This window comes from Camelus bactrianus, chromosome 9 (assembly GCF_048773025.1).
Source record: "Camelus bactrianus isolate YW-2024 breed Bactrian camel chromosome 9, ASM4877302v1, whole genome shotgun sequence".
Taxonomy (NCBI): domain Eukaryota; kingdom Metazoa; phylum Chordata; class Mammalia; order Artiodactyla; family Camelidae; genus Camelus; species Camelus bactrianus.
In genome coordinates this window covers 36019546-36035583 of record NC_133547.1, presented here as the reverse complement: position 1 = coordinate 36035583, position 16038 = coordinate 36019546, and the positions used below count along the sequence as shown (strand labels likewise).

General features: G+C 39.3%; 1 long non-coding RNA gene across 1 annotated transcript in view; it reads right to left on the bottom strand.

Moving 5' to 3' along the window:
- Positions 1–16038, bottom strand: part of LOC105068857 (uncharacterized) — a 149124-nt gene that overhangs the window by 34570 nt on the left and 98516 nt on the right. The window contains exons 16-17 of the long non-coding RNA XR_012509157.1: positions 3671–3717; positions 1939–2901 (exon numbers count right to left, since the gene is read on the bottom strand). This is a non-coding gene — a long non-coding RNA (uncharacterized LOC105068857). The remainder of the gene's footprint in view (positions 1–1938; positions 2902–3670; positions 3718–16038) is intronic.

The following is a 16038-nucleotide window of genomic DNA, read 5'->3' as shown; positions in this document are numbered from 1 at the left end:
AAACTACTTACAGACTAAAATTAAGATGACAGACTGTTTAATGAAATAACATTAGTAATAAAAAAAGATTTTATCTACATAGTTACATTTAAAATATAACCTTTGTATAAATTTAAGCATCTTAAGATATATAGCTTAAAGGGAGGTTTTTCTTTAAAAAATAAACAATATCATAATATCAACAAGAAGAAATAGTAAATCTGGATAGATTAAAAGCCATTCAAGAAACTGAGCAGTATTAAAACACATCCAACAAATAAGGCACCAGAACAGGACAATTTTATTTAATTTCTCACCAATTACCAGTTACATTGTGTCTTCTTTTTCTCTTGGTGAGTGTGAGAAAACAGATCAGGAAAATACATCCTTAACTTATAAAATGAGAAAGGTCAACCTCTACCTTGTTTACCTTTTGAATCTTTAAATATATTTCAATTATTAGAAATCAAAAATATCACTAAACTGAAGCAGAAGTAAAAATAGTTTTTGAAATGACACTTATAATTAGATTCAAAAGGGAAAATTATTAGTCTCTACCTGAAGTTCAAAAGTAAGCCCTATTCTAGTGTGCCAGAAATAATTTGTATGTTGTATCATTCATGAATAAATAATTATTCTCCTTGGGAAATCATTCAGCTCTCCAATTAATATCTAGTGTTTCCTCCAATATTTTCTTAGGAAAAAAAAGAGAAAATTGAGCACCATTAATTAGTAACCATTTATTTGCACTTCAAAACCAAAATATAACTCACAAGCAAAAATGTATGCTTTTAAATGTATATAATTACGTTTTTAAAACTTTAAATATTTGGAAGTATGCTTTCTATACAAAAGCACAAATCTCTAGGATTAAGTGTTTAGTACATTAATCTGACCTGTAATTTTGAAATGCATTTGATGCTCTGGGATTTCAATTATTAAATGCATTTCATAAAATGGTATTCCAAACATCCGGAAAAAAGTTAACAGATCAGATGTGATTGTTTTTATGTTTCTCATGTTCCTACTTAAACACATTTCCGACAGCGCTACAATTGCTGGTTTATTTCTGAAGATGGATTTAAGTATAAATCTCTTTTTTCTGTTAGAGGGGGCATCTTGTCCAGCTGGTCATTTGAGCAAGTTATGCTTATCTCAGGCTTGTCTCTAATCTAGTGCCTTGTGGAAACGAGGACCCATTTCATCTTCTAACTAGAATTTCTTTCCTCTCAAATACAAGCCTCTTCAGGTCACAATTCCAACCGCCTTCCGTGGACTGCGGTTCCAATGTCACCTCAGTGTCCCAAGTCTTTGAGGGACTGTTTGGGTCTCTCCCCTGGCCAGTGGGTGGCCTGTTAGTCCCAGCTGCCAGGCTTTGCTATTCTGATGAGGAGAAGGCCCCTGCACGTGTGGCCCAGGAGTGAGCCCAGGACTTCATACACAACTTCATGGGGTCTGCTCTCCCAGAGCAGCCCCCTCTCCACAATCTCTCCAGTACCTTCTGGTTTTCTAGGGCTCCCTTTTCATTATTCCAGCCGGAAAGATGTAGCGTTAGTGGCCCACTCTGGCGCCCACCAGTAATCCAGGACGCCTTTCCATTAACGACTGCATCTGCACTTGGGCTCCAGCGGCAGGAGAGCAGGGAAGAAAACCGCCAGTGGGGCTTCAGCCCTCTCTTAAGGCACCAGTTGCACTGGTCAGAGAGGAAGGTTCCCTCCCTGGAATTTTAGCCCCTGGGGATTCCTGCCAACCGAGCTGCCACTGCCCCCGCAGGATGGCCTGGGGGTGAGAGAATGGAGGAAAGGAAAGAATGGAGGGGTTTCTGTGTGCTTTGAGCCAGAGCTAGAGGACTTCTTGGCTCTTTGCCTGTCTGTGTCCCAGTGGCCGTGTCTGTGCGTCAGACGACATTGAGTTTAGGCTAGAGGAAACAAAGTAACACAAAAACAAAGGTGTACTTACCCCAGGTTCTGAATGCTGGTATTCTGTCCCCAGGCTCCTTGCTACTTTTCCTTTTCAAACCCTCAGATGGCTGTTCTGTGCCTTCTGTCCAGGTTTTCTATCTGCAATTGGTCATAGACACAGGTGAAGTAGACTTTCTCCATCTTACCCAAAAAGAAAACCCTTGGAGGAAACTTAGAAGTCAGTGGAGCACAGAGCAGCACCCGCCACCCTAGCTGGTCTCAGGGGCTCACCTTCCTCCCGAGTTCCCGGTCCAGAGCCCCCTCACCTCTGCACCTCTTCTGGTCTCAGCTGTTTTCCTGGGGGCCTGATACAAGGGAGCCCAGCACGTTGTCACCATGCTCTTTTCTGACTGGGGTTGCTACACTTGCCCATTTCCCATCAAAATTGGGCCAGGGGAAGCCCAGAAGAGCTCAGATGGATCACGTGAGCGCTGAACAATTTTCTCCCTTATCCCAGAGTGTAACAATGTTACTGAAGGCACGTTCCTATGCCTGACGCACAATGAGGCCCCAAAATACCAAAGCGTCAGAGTCTGGAGCTAGAAGGGCTTATTGCTGGGCCAAACAAGGATAACAAGCGGCTCATGCCCAAAACCACCCCTCTACTAACTCCCCAAAGAGTTTCAGCTGAGCATTTTTAAAGGCCAACTGCACGGCCCAGTGTGTGTGATCCGCTGTGCACAGTTCTCTGATTGGCTGGGGGTGATTGATCCTTAGGCATCATAAGGTCTGGGGGCTGCATGCTTATGCTCATCAGGTAGTTAATTTCTTCCACTTGGTGGTGTTTTTTAGCATCTGAAATACTTAGAAAATATGCTTGAGATACTATTACCTGGGTACTTCAGAGAGGAGACACAGCAGTGGGTATGGGGGAAGGGGTCCATCCTGGGAAGGCCCCAGGGGGTTCTGCTTAGTTACAACAACAGCCTTACCGCCAACTCATGATGAGGGCCGATTACACCTGTCAAGATATTAGTACTAATTTAGTTTGGGCGTGTTATTTTGAGGAAGAGTTACTCCTTTAACAGTAATTCAGAATAACAGGGCAATAATGCAGTAATTAAGGGACTATGCCTTCTAATCAGAAAGGCAGATGTTCAAATGTCACTTTTGGAAAGTTCTTAATTTATCTGGTCTCAGTATTATCATCTGTAAACTGGGCATAAGAAGGGGATAGGTATATGGATTATGTGATATAACCCGTGGGGTACATTTACCACAGTGCCTGACACAGATATGCTTTTGTGAAATATTTTCTCTTATTATTTTCCATGATACATCATTACGATGGTTATAGGTCCTCGTTTTCCTCAGGACACAGACTATGTGTGCTTCACCAGTGTAGTTAACAATAGTGACCCCTTTAACTTTGAAAATTTTCCCAGTTTGGACACAAATACTTTATGCTCCCCACTGCCCCTTCCTGGCCTTCTGTACACTTGCGTCTACTCCCAAAACCCTTCTAAAATCCATCACCTACTTTCTATCCTCCTTTTCTTTGCTTCTGTAAAATATCTCAGAATTTTTTGCATAGATTTCTGCTACAGCCTTTTAGCTACTCCCACTGCCTCCAGGATTGCCCCTTTCATCCTGTCTTCACACTGACAGCAGAACGAACCTTCTAAGTTCAAATAAATTCATATCACTAAGATCGTTCAAAGACTTTCCAGAGCCATCTTTATACATTTTTTTTTATCATGGTAGATACAATTCATTATGATCTAACACACCTGTCCACGTCTTCGCTCAACAGGCCACTACCTTGAAGTTCTGTTTTCTGGGTATGATAAAGACAAGACATTGGCTTTTCAAAGTAACATGAGTAATCCTTTCCTTAAAATTAGACAATATATGAAAATGCTAATTAGGACCCCATTTCCTATTGGAAAAAAAAATCAACAGTTCAGTTACTTATCAAGCTAAAATCCCTAATCAATTTCTGGAAAATGTAATAAAAACTTGGATTTATAATAATTGATAATGTTAGTATGCACATGCTTAAAACATCTCCATTGCTAAACAATCAATTTGTTTATTAACAAGGCAGTTGACTTTTACACAGTAACATATATTGGTTGCACAACATTGCAATTACTTACTGCCACTGAATTGTACACTTTAAAATGATTTAAATGGTACATCTTATATGTATTTTACCACAAGAAAATAGCTAAATTCATTGATTCCAATGGAAGTCAGTTTTACTAAAACAGCTATGAGATCACTAAAAATAAACTAAAATTTTTACATGAAATAGGAGTGGATACAGATGCATGCTACAACGTGGGTGAACCTTAACACGCTAAGTGAAAGCAGCCAGTCACAAAGAACCGTGTATTGATGACTCTGTTTCTACGAAGCATCTAGAATGGGCAAATCTATAGAGACAGAAAGCAGATTAGTTATTACTTAGGAGCTGGGGGCTAAGTAGGGTGCGTTTTCTTTTTGAGGTAATGAAAATCTTCTAAAATTGTGGTGACTGATGGTTGCACAACTTTGTGAATAAAGAAGATTGAATCATACACCATGAATAGGCTAAGTGCATGATTTGTGAATTCTAATCCCCCAAATCTGTAAGAGAACGTGTATGATGCTGAACAGCTGAGCGCTGAAGGGAACATGTTAGACCGATTATCAGATTCAGAGGAACTCACGGTCTCCGTTATCTGGGTGCATCCGAAAGAATTCTATGACATGATAGGCTGGGAGGTCTTCAGGGCACATGGTCAACGCTCTAGCATGAAAGAACTGCAAAATGCAGTTTTGCTCGTGTTAGTTCCTGTGAGTCATTTTCTTTGGACGGTGCTGTGGTGCTTCCATTTTAGTCCCTTTCGTCGTGGCCCTTGCTAGTTTCTTTATGAATTCTTCTCAACGTTTTTTGAAATAACTTTGTGACTCATTACTCTCACAACTCTCGCAAAAGCAAAAGCTAAATATGAAAGAGGTGAGATACGCAAGACGATGACAAAGTGCACAGTGACAGAGAGTCACAGACTGCATGTGGGAGTGTGACAGCCCCTCTCAGGACCAGCAGCAGTGAAGATGTATGTTCCCTTTGTTTATATTCAATGTGGTTTTTAAAATATCTACACATGAATCTGAGTTTACCAACTGTGTTTTAGAATGTAACTTCCCACATATTATTTTGTTTTTGAGGACATAAATATAAAACTTTCTACATAAATCTTGACTAAAACCCTTTAACTGATTGATATAGTTATTCTATGAAGTCTGGTTTTGAAATAACACTATTTCACTGGGAAATCAGGAAGAGGAAAAAGTTCTACCAAAGAAAACCGTGTACTTCTCCAAATAGACCTCAGGTTTTTTTTTCTTTGTCCCTATTCTTGTGAATAATCCTCTCCTCCACACATCACCACATCTTTTGTATCTGGAAGATATATTTCCATTTTTTGAGACATAATTTATCTTTTGTACATACCTGAGGCAAAATTCCCCCAAATTCTAAAAGTCTGCCTAATGGAGATTAGGTGTGTAATCTGCGTTCTCCTCTTCCTCTGTCCTGGCTATGACAACGCAGTATTTGGTTGTCTAATTGTTTGTCTTCATTTCGTATATGACTTCAGTCCCCTGAGAGCAGGAAAAGCAGCTAGCTCTTTTCTGAATCCCTTTGTCCAGCAGAGCGCCTAGCACTTGGCAGCAACAAGACACATTTAGGGAGTGAAGGAAGGAAGGAATCCAAACTGAGCAATTATCTATAATAAGCCTGTGGCTCAGGAGAGAAGCTGGAGCAGCTGATACATATTTATGTCCTCTGTGCAGAGCAGGTAGTTGAAGCTTTATGAGTGGATGAGGTCACTCCGGGAGAATGTAAATAACCCTGGTTCTCCAATCTGGCTACACTTTAAAATTACCTAGGGAGTTTTTACAAAAAAATAAAAACACCCAGGATCCACCCTAGAAATTCTGAAGCAACATCTCTGGGTGGGGCAAGCAATCCTGTTTTGTAAAAATCTCCCTAGGTGATTGAAACACAAAGTCAAAGTTAAGAAACTGGTAGAGTTTTTTAAATGTAAAAAAAAAAAAAAAAAAAAAAAAAAAAAAATCACCTGAATGCAAAAGGCTTTAGAATTAAAAAAATCTCTAAAGATCAAGAAAGAATATAAACAAAAAAATCAAAAAATTATAAAAATTTTTTAAAAAATCTAAGAAGCAGATAAATAAGTAAGAAACCGAGAAAGATGACTCAGAAAGGGAGGAGATTTGGCAGCGGTGGTGTCATAGAAGCTGGGACAGGAGGAAGTCCTCAGAAGGAAGAGTTGTGTAGAAAGTATAAAATGCCAGACAGATACCCTGGACATTAAAAACTAAAAGCAAAGAGAAGGAGAGAGTTAGAAGTTCAACAGCAACTTGTATTAAAAGCTGTTTAGACAGCCAGGATGCTAAGAGAGGTATCCAAATTATAGCAAGTTAAGGAATAAATTAAATGTAGGAACTACAACGTTCCCTATAAATCATAGGAAATGCTTATTATAATTTTCAAAGAATTAAGTCAATGTGTATTGTATTTTTTTCTTTAAGATGTAGTCATTCTTTATTGTACAAATGTTCACAGGAAAAATGTAATATGATATAATCCTAAAAATATAATGTAATCCCCTAAATAACATGAATCAATTTCTGTGTAATCAGAAACTTATCTGCTTTATATTGTATGCAGGGAAACAATTGTAAAGCTGTGGGAACAAAGAGAAGGGAACTAATCTATTTCCTGTTTTTCTTCTGGCTAAGACAAAAGCTGCTTTGTGTGCATTTTTTCTCAGGTAAGGGTTGTCCCCTTTCTTGGCTATTATCTCAGCAGTGAACACTGGGATTTTCATGATCAGAGTGTCTTGTTCTAATATTGATTCCCAAACCAAGATAATGCAAGTAAGAAAGTGTAGTAAATTGTAACTTCTAACTGATGAAAAAGTAATTGCTATATAAGTCAAGATAGGCTCTGAACTAATTTGTCCCCTGCAGAAAGATACCAGATCCCAATAAAACTCTATTCAGATAACTTTGAAAGCCTATTTCAATGCACAACATACAAATTACAACTGTTTAGGATTAATGCATTTTTTCATTTGTGTACATTGCTTTATACAAAATTGGAAACTCAAAGAGTATGGTTGGATGAATTTATAAATTAATCAGACTCAAGAATGGGATAGATATGCATATTTTATGGCTGTAAATTGTGGTTCCAAATCTTTATATTATTATTATATCACATATTAAAGGTACAATGCCTTCATTTATTGGTCTGCAGACAATGAAATGCTTTTACCAGACTTTGTGGACTCCTAACCAAAATACCCAGGGGTCCCATGGCTCACAGATTGAGAAACTCTGTACCAGAAGCCAGTGGAATTTGTCCCACCCTGAAATCCTGAATTTGTTGTCCCTAAAACAACATTTTTGATGGACAAATACATGAATAAAACTTTGAAACATTTAAGACTTGTATTTAAATTTTTAAACTACAAACCATGTATTTGTGAGTTTTTTAAGAGAATATAGCTGCAGATTTCTTATGACTTTTCAACAGAATCAGTCTTTTTCTTATTTCTATTTTGTCTCAGCTGCTTGGAATGAAAATTTAGTTACATGTAAACTATCCCTCAATGACAACCAAGGAAGGATTAAATAAGTAAATAATAAGTAAGTATAAATAAAGAGCCTCAACTTCACAAACTAATTAGATACCAAACACCTCTACATGGCCTTTGGGTTCTCCCTTTTGCAAACAGACGAAACTCTCTCCCTCCCTCTCTCTCTCTGTCTCTCTCTCTCTCTCCCTGTACAGCATAGTTCCTTGCTCCTTCTTATTCATCTTTTCCAATTCTCTTTGCTCTCACTCCAGCAGGACTGCAATCTCTACTCATCTAGAACAAAACTTGTCAACTGAGTTAGTGACTAAAGAAAACTCAGTTCTCACCATACTCAACCCTTTAGCACAACTTAATGGTTCTATTCTCTTGACTCACTTTCTACAGTTGGTTTCTGAGACTCCACCCTGTCATACTTAGTATTTTTTTCTGATTCTCCTTCCTCTTCTTTTAACCCTCAGAATGCCCAGGTTTGGTGTATCAGATTGCCTATTCAGAATTTTTTTGCATTTTTAGCTTGCCTTATAAATGTGACAGGTTCAAAACCAATCTCTTGATTCTCCTCATGATTAATGAAAGACAGTTTTTCTTTAAAAATGTTTCCTTTACTTTAGGAGCTCAAGGCAAACATCCTAATGTCATCTGTGACTTATCCTTTTCCCTCACACCTCCCATCCAGTTCAGAAGTAAATTAACTGCCATCAAGCGATTTCTGGGAGAAGATGGTGGAGTAGAAGGACGCTCGCAGGTCACCCTCTCCCACAAATACACCAAGACCCACATCTACAGGCCCACTCGGCCAACCAGAGCACCTGTGGAACTCCGACAGAACATCGCCCTCTTCAAAAGATAAAGACCCCAAAAATCTGGTAGGAGAAAAGGAAAAAAGAAAGAACAAAAGGCAAAGCAGCGCGGGACGGGTCCCGCGGGGAGGGAGCGGCAAAGGAGGACTGGCGCTCGCTCTCTGGGTCTCCCCTCTCCAACTGAGAGGCCAGCGGGACGGAGGGGGAGCCTCCGAGCCTCGGATCTGTACAGAGCAGCCCTTGACTGACAGAACTAAGCTAAACGGGCACAGAGCGTCCCCCCCCACACCCAGCCTGAGACGCGGGCCGGCAGCGGCGGGCAGGGCCAGGCTGCACAAGCCGGGCGGAGGACGGGGGAGGCTGCACGGAGGCAACTCCTGGGGAACGCAAGGGGCTGCGCGCCGTGGCTGTGGGTGCACAGGGCAGAACAACCTGGGCCCTCCATAAAACAGCAAGGTTGATGTGCTCTCGGGGGAAGGGTGCACACCCCCATCTCTGAAAACCCACAGAAAGTTTTCGGGGTAAGAGAGGCGGGGCTCAGGCACAGCCGCCATATCCTCCGCGCTTAGCACCCAGGCGGGGGCAGGGGCGGGGGCGGGGGCGAAACCTGCATCCGCTCGGAAGGGCTTAGCAGCCTCAAAGGCCAGACTGAGACTGGCCTGCAGCCCGGGGCAGATAGGATCCTTCCATCCTGGTCCCTCAGAGAACTTGCTCCACAAAGACAAACAAGGAGCTGGGTTCTGGCTTGGAGCAGGGACAAGGCTGTCCCTCGGTCTTCTCCGAGCCCACCCGCGGAGCGCCGACCAGGGCGGAGCGCGCAGCCGCACAGAGAGCGGAACTACCGTTGGTGCAGGTAGAGGGAGAGCGGCCTCCCCCCCCCCCCCCCCCCCCCGCCTTTTGGGCAGGAACACAGCCCCTGACCGAGGTGCTGGGAGGGGGCACGACCCGCCCTCCTACCTGGCCAGTCTACATCTGACTGCGGCATCCGGAGGGGCAGCGACCCGCCCGCCCACAGCAGAGAGCTGCACCTGACCCAGTGTTAGGAGGAGGCGCGATCTGCTTGCCGACAGGTGCTGGGAGCAGCACAGAAGAGGGCGCCAACAGAGGGCCTCTGAAAACAGCAAGCTGAGCTTCCAAAACAGGACGAAGACAGAAAGACTTCACATTAAAAGCACACAGACTCCAGGAGAACACTGACAACCCCCCCCCCCCTTTTTTTTTTAAATCTGTTTTTACTTGTTCTATTTTCTATTACTCTCTTAATCTTTACTTCTTAATTCATTTCTATTTCTCTTGGGTTTTGATGTCCTGCTATTGATTAGACACAGGTTTCAAATACATCTATTCATCTCCCCCCCCCCTTTTTTTGTAAAGGTTTTAAAAGGACGTCTCAACCCGATTAATACTCTGCTTCAACTCACTCTTCTATTATTCATTATACACTGTTTTCAAACCCTCTTTCTCCCTTCTTTTAAAATTCTTTCTCTCTCTCTCTTATTTTTTTTCTTTTTTTCCTAAGTTTTATTCCTAAATAGGCATCAGATAGATAAAATCCTTAAGGACCAAAATAAACAACTGATACTCCATAAACCACAGTGCCAGAGAGGTATGAGCAAGATGAAGAAGCAGAAAAACCTTTCCCAATTAAAAGAACAAGAGAAATCCCCTGAAAGAAAGATCAACGAAATAGACATCGATAGCCTATTAGATCAAGATTTCAAAAAAGGAGTGATCAAATTGCTGAAGAAATTAAAAGAGATAGTGTTTAGAGATATAAAATATGTCAAAAATGAAATAGAAGCTATAAAGAAGAGCCAAGTAGAATGGGTAAACTCATTGACAGAGATGAGGAATGATCTAATAGCTGTGCAAAGCCAACTAGATAATGCAGAGGAACAAATTAGTGATCTAGAAGATAGGGCAATAGAAAGCACCCATTCAGAAGAACTGCAAGAGAAGCAAATAAAAAATAATGAAAATAGCATAAGGGACCTATGGGATAATATAAAGCGTCCCAATCTTCGCATAATAGGGGTCCCAGAAGGAGAAGAAAGATCAAAGGGGATTGAAAAGGTTTTTGAAGAAATCATGACTGAAAACTTCCCAAACTTAAAGAAGGAATCAGATATCCAAGTACAGGAAGCTCAGAGGGTCCCAAACAGGAAGAACCCAAATAGACCCACACCAAGACATAGCATAATCAAGATGGCCAGAGTCAAGGATAAAGAAATGATTCTAAAGGCAGCAAGAGAAAAGCAAAGAGTAAGTTACAAGGGAACCCCCATAAGGCTCTCAGCTGATTTCTCTACACAAACACTACAGGCCAGAAGGGAGTGGCAAGATATATTCAAAGCCCTGAATGAAAAAAAGATGCAGCCTAGGGTCCTTTATCCAGCAAGGCTATCCTTGAGGATAGAAGGAGAAATAAAGAGTTTCACAGACAAAAAAAAGCTGCAGGAGTTTAGCAACACTAAACCCATGCTAAAAGAAATATTGAAAGGGCTATTCTAAATAGAAAAGCAGCAGGATGCTACAGAAATGAGAAACACACAACTGGAAAGGTGATAACTCATGAATTACAAATAAAGTAAACATGAAATTATAAAAGAAGACATACAAATCACGGAGAGTGGGAGAGGGAGGCAGGGAAATATAGAATATTTTTTTCTTTCTTTTTTAAATTTTTTTAACAGTAGGATGGGTTTGAGATCATGTTACTATCAGTTTAATAAAAACAGTTATAGTAATGGGTTGATAGATTTACAAAAAAGGGTAACCACAAGCCAAAAATTTACAAAGGAGTCACAAAAATTAAATAAAATCCATGATAATACAAAGGATATTACCAAACCACAAAAGGAAGAAGAAAGGAACAAAGAGGATGTACCAATTCAACTGCAAAGATAAGTTCAAAATGGCAATAAACACACATCTATCATTAATTACTGTAAATGTTAATGGACTAAATGCTCCAGTCAAAAGACACAGAGTGGCAGACTGGATAATAAAGCAAGAACCTTCAATATGCTGCATACAAGAGACCCACTTTAGGGAGAAGGACACATATAGATTGAGAGTGAAAGGATGGAAAAGGATATTCCATGCAAATGGAAAAGCCAAAAAAGCAGGTGTTGCAGTACTGATTTCAGACAAAATAGACTTTAAAACAAAGGCCATAAAGAAAGATAAAGAAGGACATTTAATAATGATTAAAGGAGTGATACATGATGAGGATATTACGCTCGTTAATATATATGTACCCAATATAGGAGCACCTAAGTACATACAAGAATTACTAACAGAGATAAAGGGGGATATTGATGGGAATACAATCATAGTTGGAGATTTTAACACTGCATTAACATCACTAGACAGATCTTCCAGACAGAAAATAAACAAGGCAACAGAGAAATTAAATACTACAATAGAAAAACTAGATTTGGTGGATATTTTCAGAGCATTACACCCCCAAAAAATAGGATATACATTCTTTTCAAGTGCACATGGAACATTTTCCAGGATCGATCATGTACTTGGGCACAAAAGAAACCTCAACAATTTTAAGAAGATAGAAATTATCTCAAGCATCTTTACTGACCACAATGCCATGAAACTGGAAATCAACAACAGAGAAACAAAGGAGAAAAAAAGGAAAGCATGGAGATTAAACAATATGTTATTAAAAAAACAATGGATCAATGAGGAAATCAAAGCTGAAATTAAAAAATACCTTGAGACAAATGATAATGAAAGCACAACCACTCAAAACCTATGGGACACAGCAAAGGCAGTGCTAAGAGGGAAGTTTATAGCGATACAGGCCTTCCTCAAAAGAGAAGAACAATCTCAAATAAACAATTTAACCCACCACCTGAATGAATTAGAAAAAGAAGAACAAAAAGCCCCAAAAAGCAGCAGAAGGAAGGAAATAATAAAGATCAGAGAGGAATTAAATACAATAGAGATTAACAAGACCATAGAAAAAATCAACCAAACCAAAAGCTGGTTTTTTGAAAAAGTAATTAAAATTGACAAACCTCTGGCCAAACTCACAAAGAAGAAAAAAGAGAGAGCACAAATTAGCAAAATAAGAAAGGAAAATGGAGAAATTACAACAAAGAAAATAGAAATACAGAATATCATACGAGAATATTATGAAAAACTATATGGAACCAAACTGGATAACCTAGAGGAGATGGACAAGTTTCTGGAAACATACTGTCCACCAAAACTGAATCAAGAAGAATCTGAAGACTTGAACAATCCGATCACTAGAAAGGAAATAGAAATAGCAATTAAAAACCTCCCTACAAATAAAAGTCCAGGACCGGACGGCTCTACCGGGGAATTCTACCAAACATACAAAGAAGAACTCATACCAGTCCTTCTCAAACTCTTCCAGATGATTGAAAAGGAGGGAATACTCCCAAACTCATTGTATGAAGCCACCATCACCCTGATACCAAAACCAGGCAAAGACACTACAAAAAAAGAATTATAGGCCAATATCACTGATAAACATAGACGCCAAAATCCTCACCAAAAATTTAGCAAATAGAATCCAACAACACATAAAAAAGATTATACATCATGACCAAGCGGGGTTCATCCCAGGGACACAAGGCTGGTTCAACATACGCAAATCAATCAGTGTAATACATCACATCAACAAGAGAAAGGACAAAAACCACATGATCATCTCAATCTATGCAGAAAAAGCATTTGATAAAATTCAACACTCATTTATGATAAAAACTCTCGCCAAAGTGGGTATAGAGGGAACATATCTAAACATAATAAAAGCTATATATGACAAACCTACAGCCAGCATAGTACTCAACGGTGAAAAACTCAAAAGCTTCCCACTAAAATCTGGGACAAGACAAGGATGCCCACTATCACCACTCCTATTCAACATAGTCCTGGAAGTCCTAGCCACAGCAGTCAGGCAAGAGAAAGAAATAAAAGGGATCCAAATTGGAAAAGAAGAGGTAAAAGTGTCATTATATGCTGATGACATGTTACTATATATAGAAAATCCTAAAAGGTCCACACAAAAGCTACTAGAGCTGATTGAAGAATTCAGCAAGGTAGCAGGTTACAAAATTAACGTTCAAAAATCAGTTGTATTTCTTTACACTAACGATAAATCAACAGAAGAAGAAAGTAAAGAAACAATCCCCTTTAAAATAGCACCCAAAGTAATAAAATATCTGGGAATAAATCTAACCAAGGAGGTGAAAGAATTATACACAGAAAACTATAAACCATTGATGAAGGAAATTAAAGAAGACTTTAAAAAATGGAAAGATATTCCATGCTCTTGGATTGGAAGAATCAATATTGTTAAAGTGGTCACATTGCCCAAGGCAATCTACAGATTTAATGCAATCCCTATCAAATTACCCAGGACATATTTCACGGAACTAGAACAAATCATAATAAAATTTATATAGAACCACAAAAGACCTAGAATTGCCAAAACATTACTGAAGAAAAAGAAAGAGGCTGGAGGAATAACTCTCCCAGACTTCAGACAATACTATAGGGCTACAGTCATCAAGACAGCATGGTATTGGTACCAAAACAGACATATAGACCAATGGAACAGAATAGAGAGCCCAGAAATGAACCCACAAACTTTTGGTCAACTCATCTTTGACAAAGGAGGCAAGAATACACATTGGAATAAAGACAGTCTCTTCAGCAAATGGTGTTGGGAAAACTGGACAGCAGCATGTAAAACAATGAAGCTAGAACACTCCCTTACACCATATACAAACATCAACTCAAAATGGATTAAAGACTTAAACATAAGACAAGATACAATAAACCTCCTAGAGGAAAACATAGGCAAAACATTATCTGACATACATTTCAAAAATTTTCTCCTAGAAGAAATAAAAGCAAGAATAAACAAATGGGACCTAATGAAACTTACAATCTTCTGCACAGCAAAGGAAACCAGAAGTAAAACAAGAAGAAAACCTACGGAATGGGAGAAAATTTTTGCAGGTGAAACCGACAAAGGCTTGATCTCCAGAATATATAAGCAGCTCATACGACTCAATAAGAAAAAAATAAACAACCCAATCCAAAAATGGGCAGAAGACCTAAACAAGCAATTCTCCAAGGAAGACATACAAATGATCAAAAAGCACATGAAAAAATGCTCAATATCACTAATTATCAGAGAATTGCAAATCAAAACTACAATGAGATATCACCTCACACCAGTCAGAATGGCCGTCATTCAAAAATCCACAAATGACAAATGCTGGAGAGGCTGTGGAGAAAGGGGAACCCTCCTACACTGCTGGTGGGAATGCAGTTTGGTGCAGCTACTATGGAAAACAGTGTGGAGATTCCTCAAAAGACTAGGAATAGACTTACCATATGACCCAGGAATCCCACTCCTGGTCTTGTATCCAGAAGGAAATCTACTTCAGGATGACACCTGCACCCCAATGTTCATAGCAGCACTATTTACAATAGCCAAAACATGGAAACAGCCTAAATGTCCATCAACAGGTGACTGGATAAAGAAGAGGTGGTATATTTATACAATGGAATACTACTCAGCCATAAAAACTTACAACATAATGCCATTTGCAGCAACATGGATGCTCCTGGAGAATGTCATTCTAAGTGAAGTAAGCCAGAAAGAGAAAGAAAAATACCATATGAGATCGCTCATATGTGGAATCTAAAAAACAAAAAACAAAAACAAACAAACAAACAAAAACAAAGCGTAAATAAAGGACAGAAATAGACTCACAGACAGAGAATACAGACTTGTGGTTACCGGGGGGTGGAGGGTGAGAAGGGATAGACTGGGATTTCAAAATTGTAGAATAGACTACACTGTATAGCACAGGGAAATATACACAAAATGTTATGATAACTCACAGAGAAAAAAATGTGACAATGAGTGTGTATATGTCCATGAATAACTGAAAAATTGTGCTGAACACTGGAATTTGACACAACATTGTAAAATGATTATAAATCAATAAAAAATGTTAAAAAAATGTATCTAGTACCTCATCCCCCCTTGTCAACTCCAAGACATTATTACAGTTCAATTAATCATCATTTCTTGCTTCTATTAATTCATTTTCTTCTTTTTCCATTTCTCTGCATTTACCTTTATTCCTTAAAGCATTTTTAACGTTTTTCATTTACTGAAATCTATCCAAAATCTTCTAATAGTAAAGTAAAATTCCATGTCTTTGCAGTTGTCTATAAAACCATACATGATCTGGTCCCCCATTCCACTTTATGCCTCTTATCCTTCTACATTTTTCCTTGTTCACTCTGCTCCAACTAAGCACTGTTTCTTCTGCAGGCATTTCCCAAAATACATACTTCACATCAGGAAAGGGCAAGTAGGTAACCCTTGGTCCTAAATGGCCATCATTTATTTTGGCTACTCAGTATAGTTTTGTATTCCCCCCCCACCCCCTCAGGCATTGGCATCACCTGATGTGTTTAAACTGTCATCCAGACCACTGAACAGTATCAAATTCCTTCTCACTTCTTCACTCTTACCAGTCCTCAGCAGCCTATTTGCTTGATACTGCCTTGGAAATATGAAGGCAATGATCAGCAATGTTTGTGACACTCATTTTAAAAGGCTGAATAAAATCTATTCTCCCCACCAAAACTGATTAGAATCCCAGA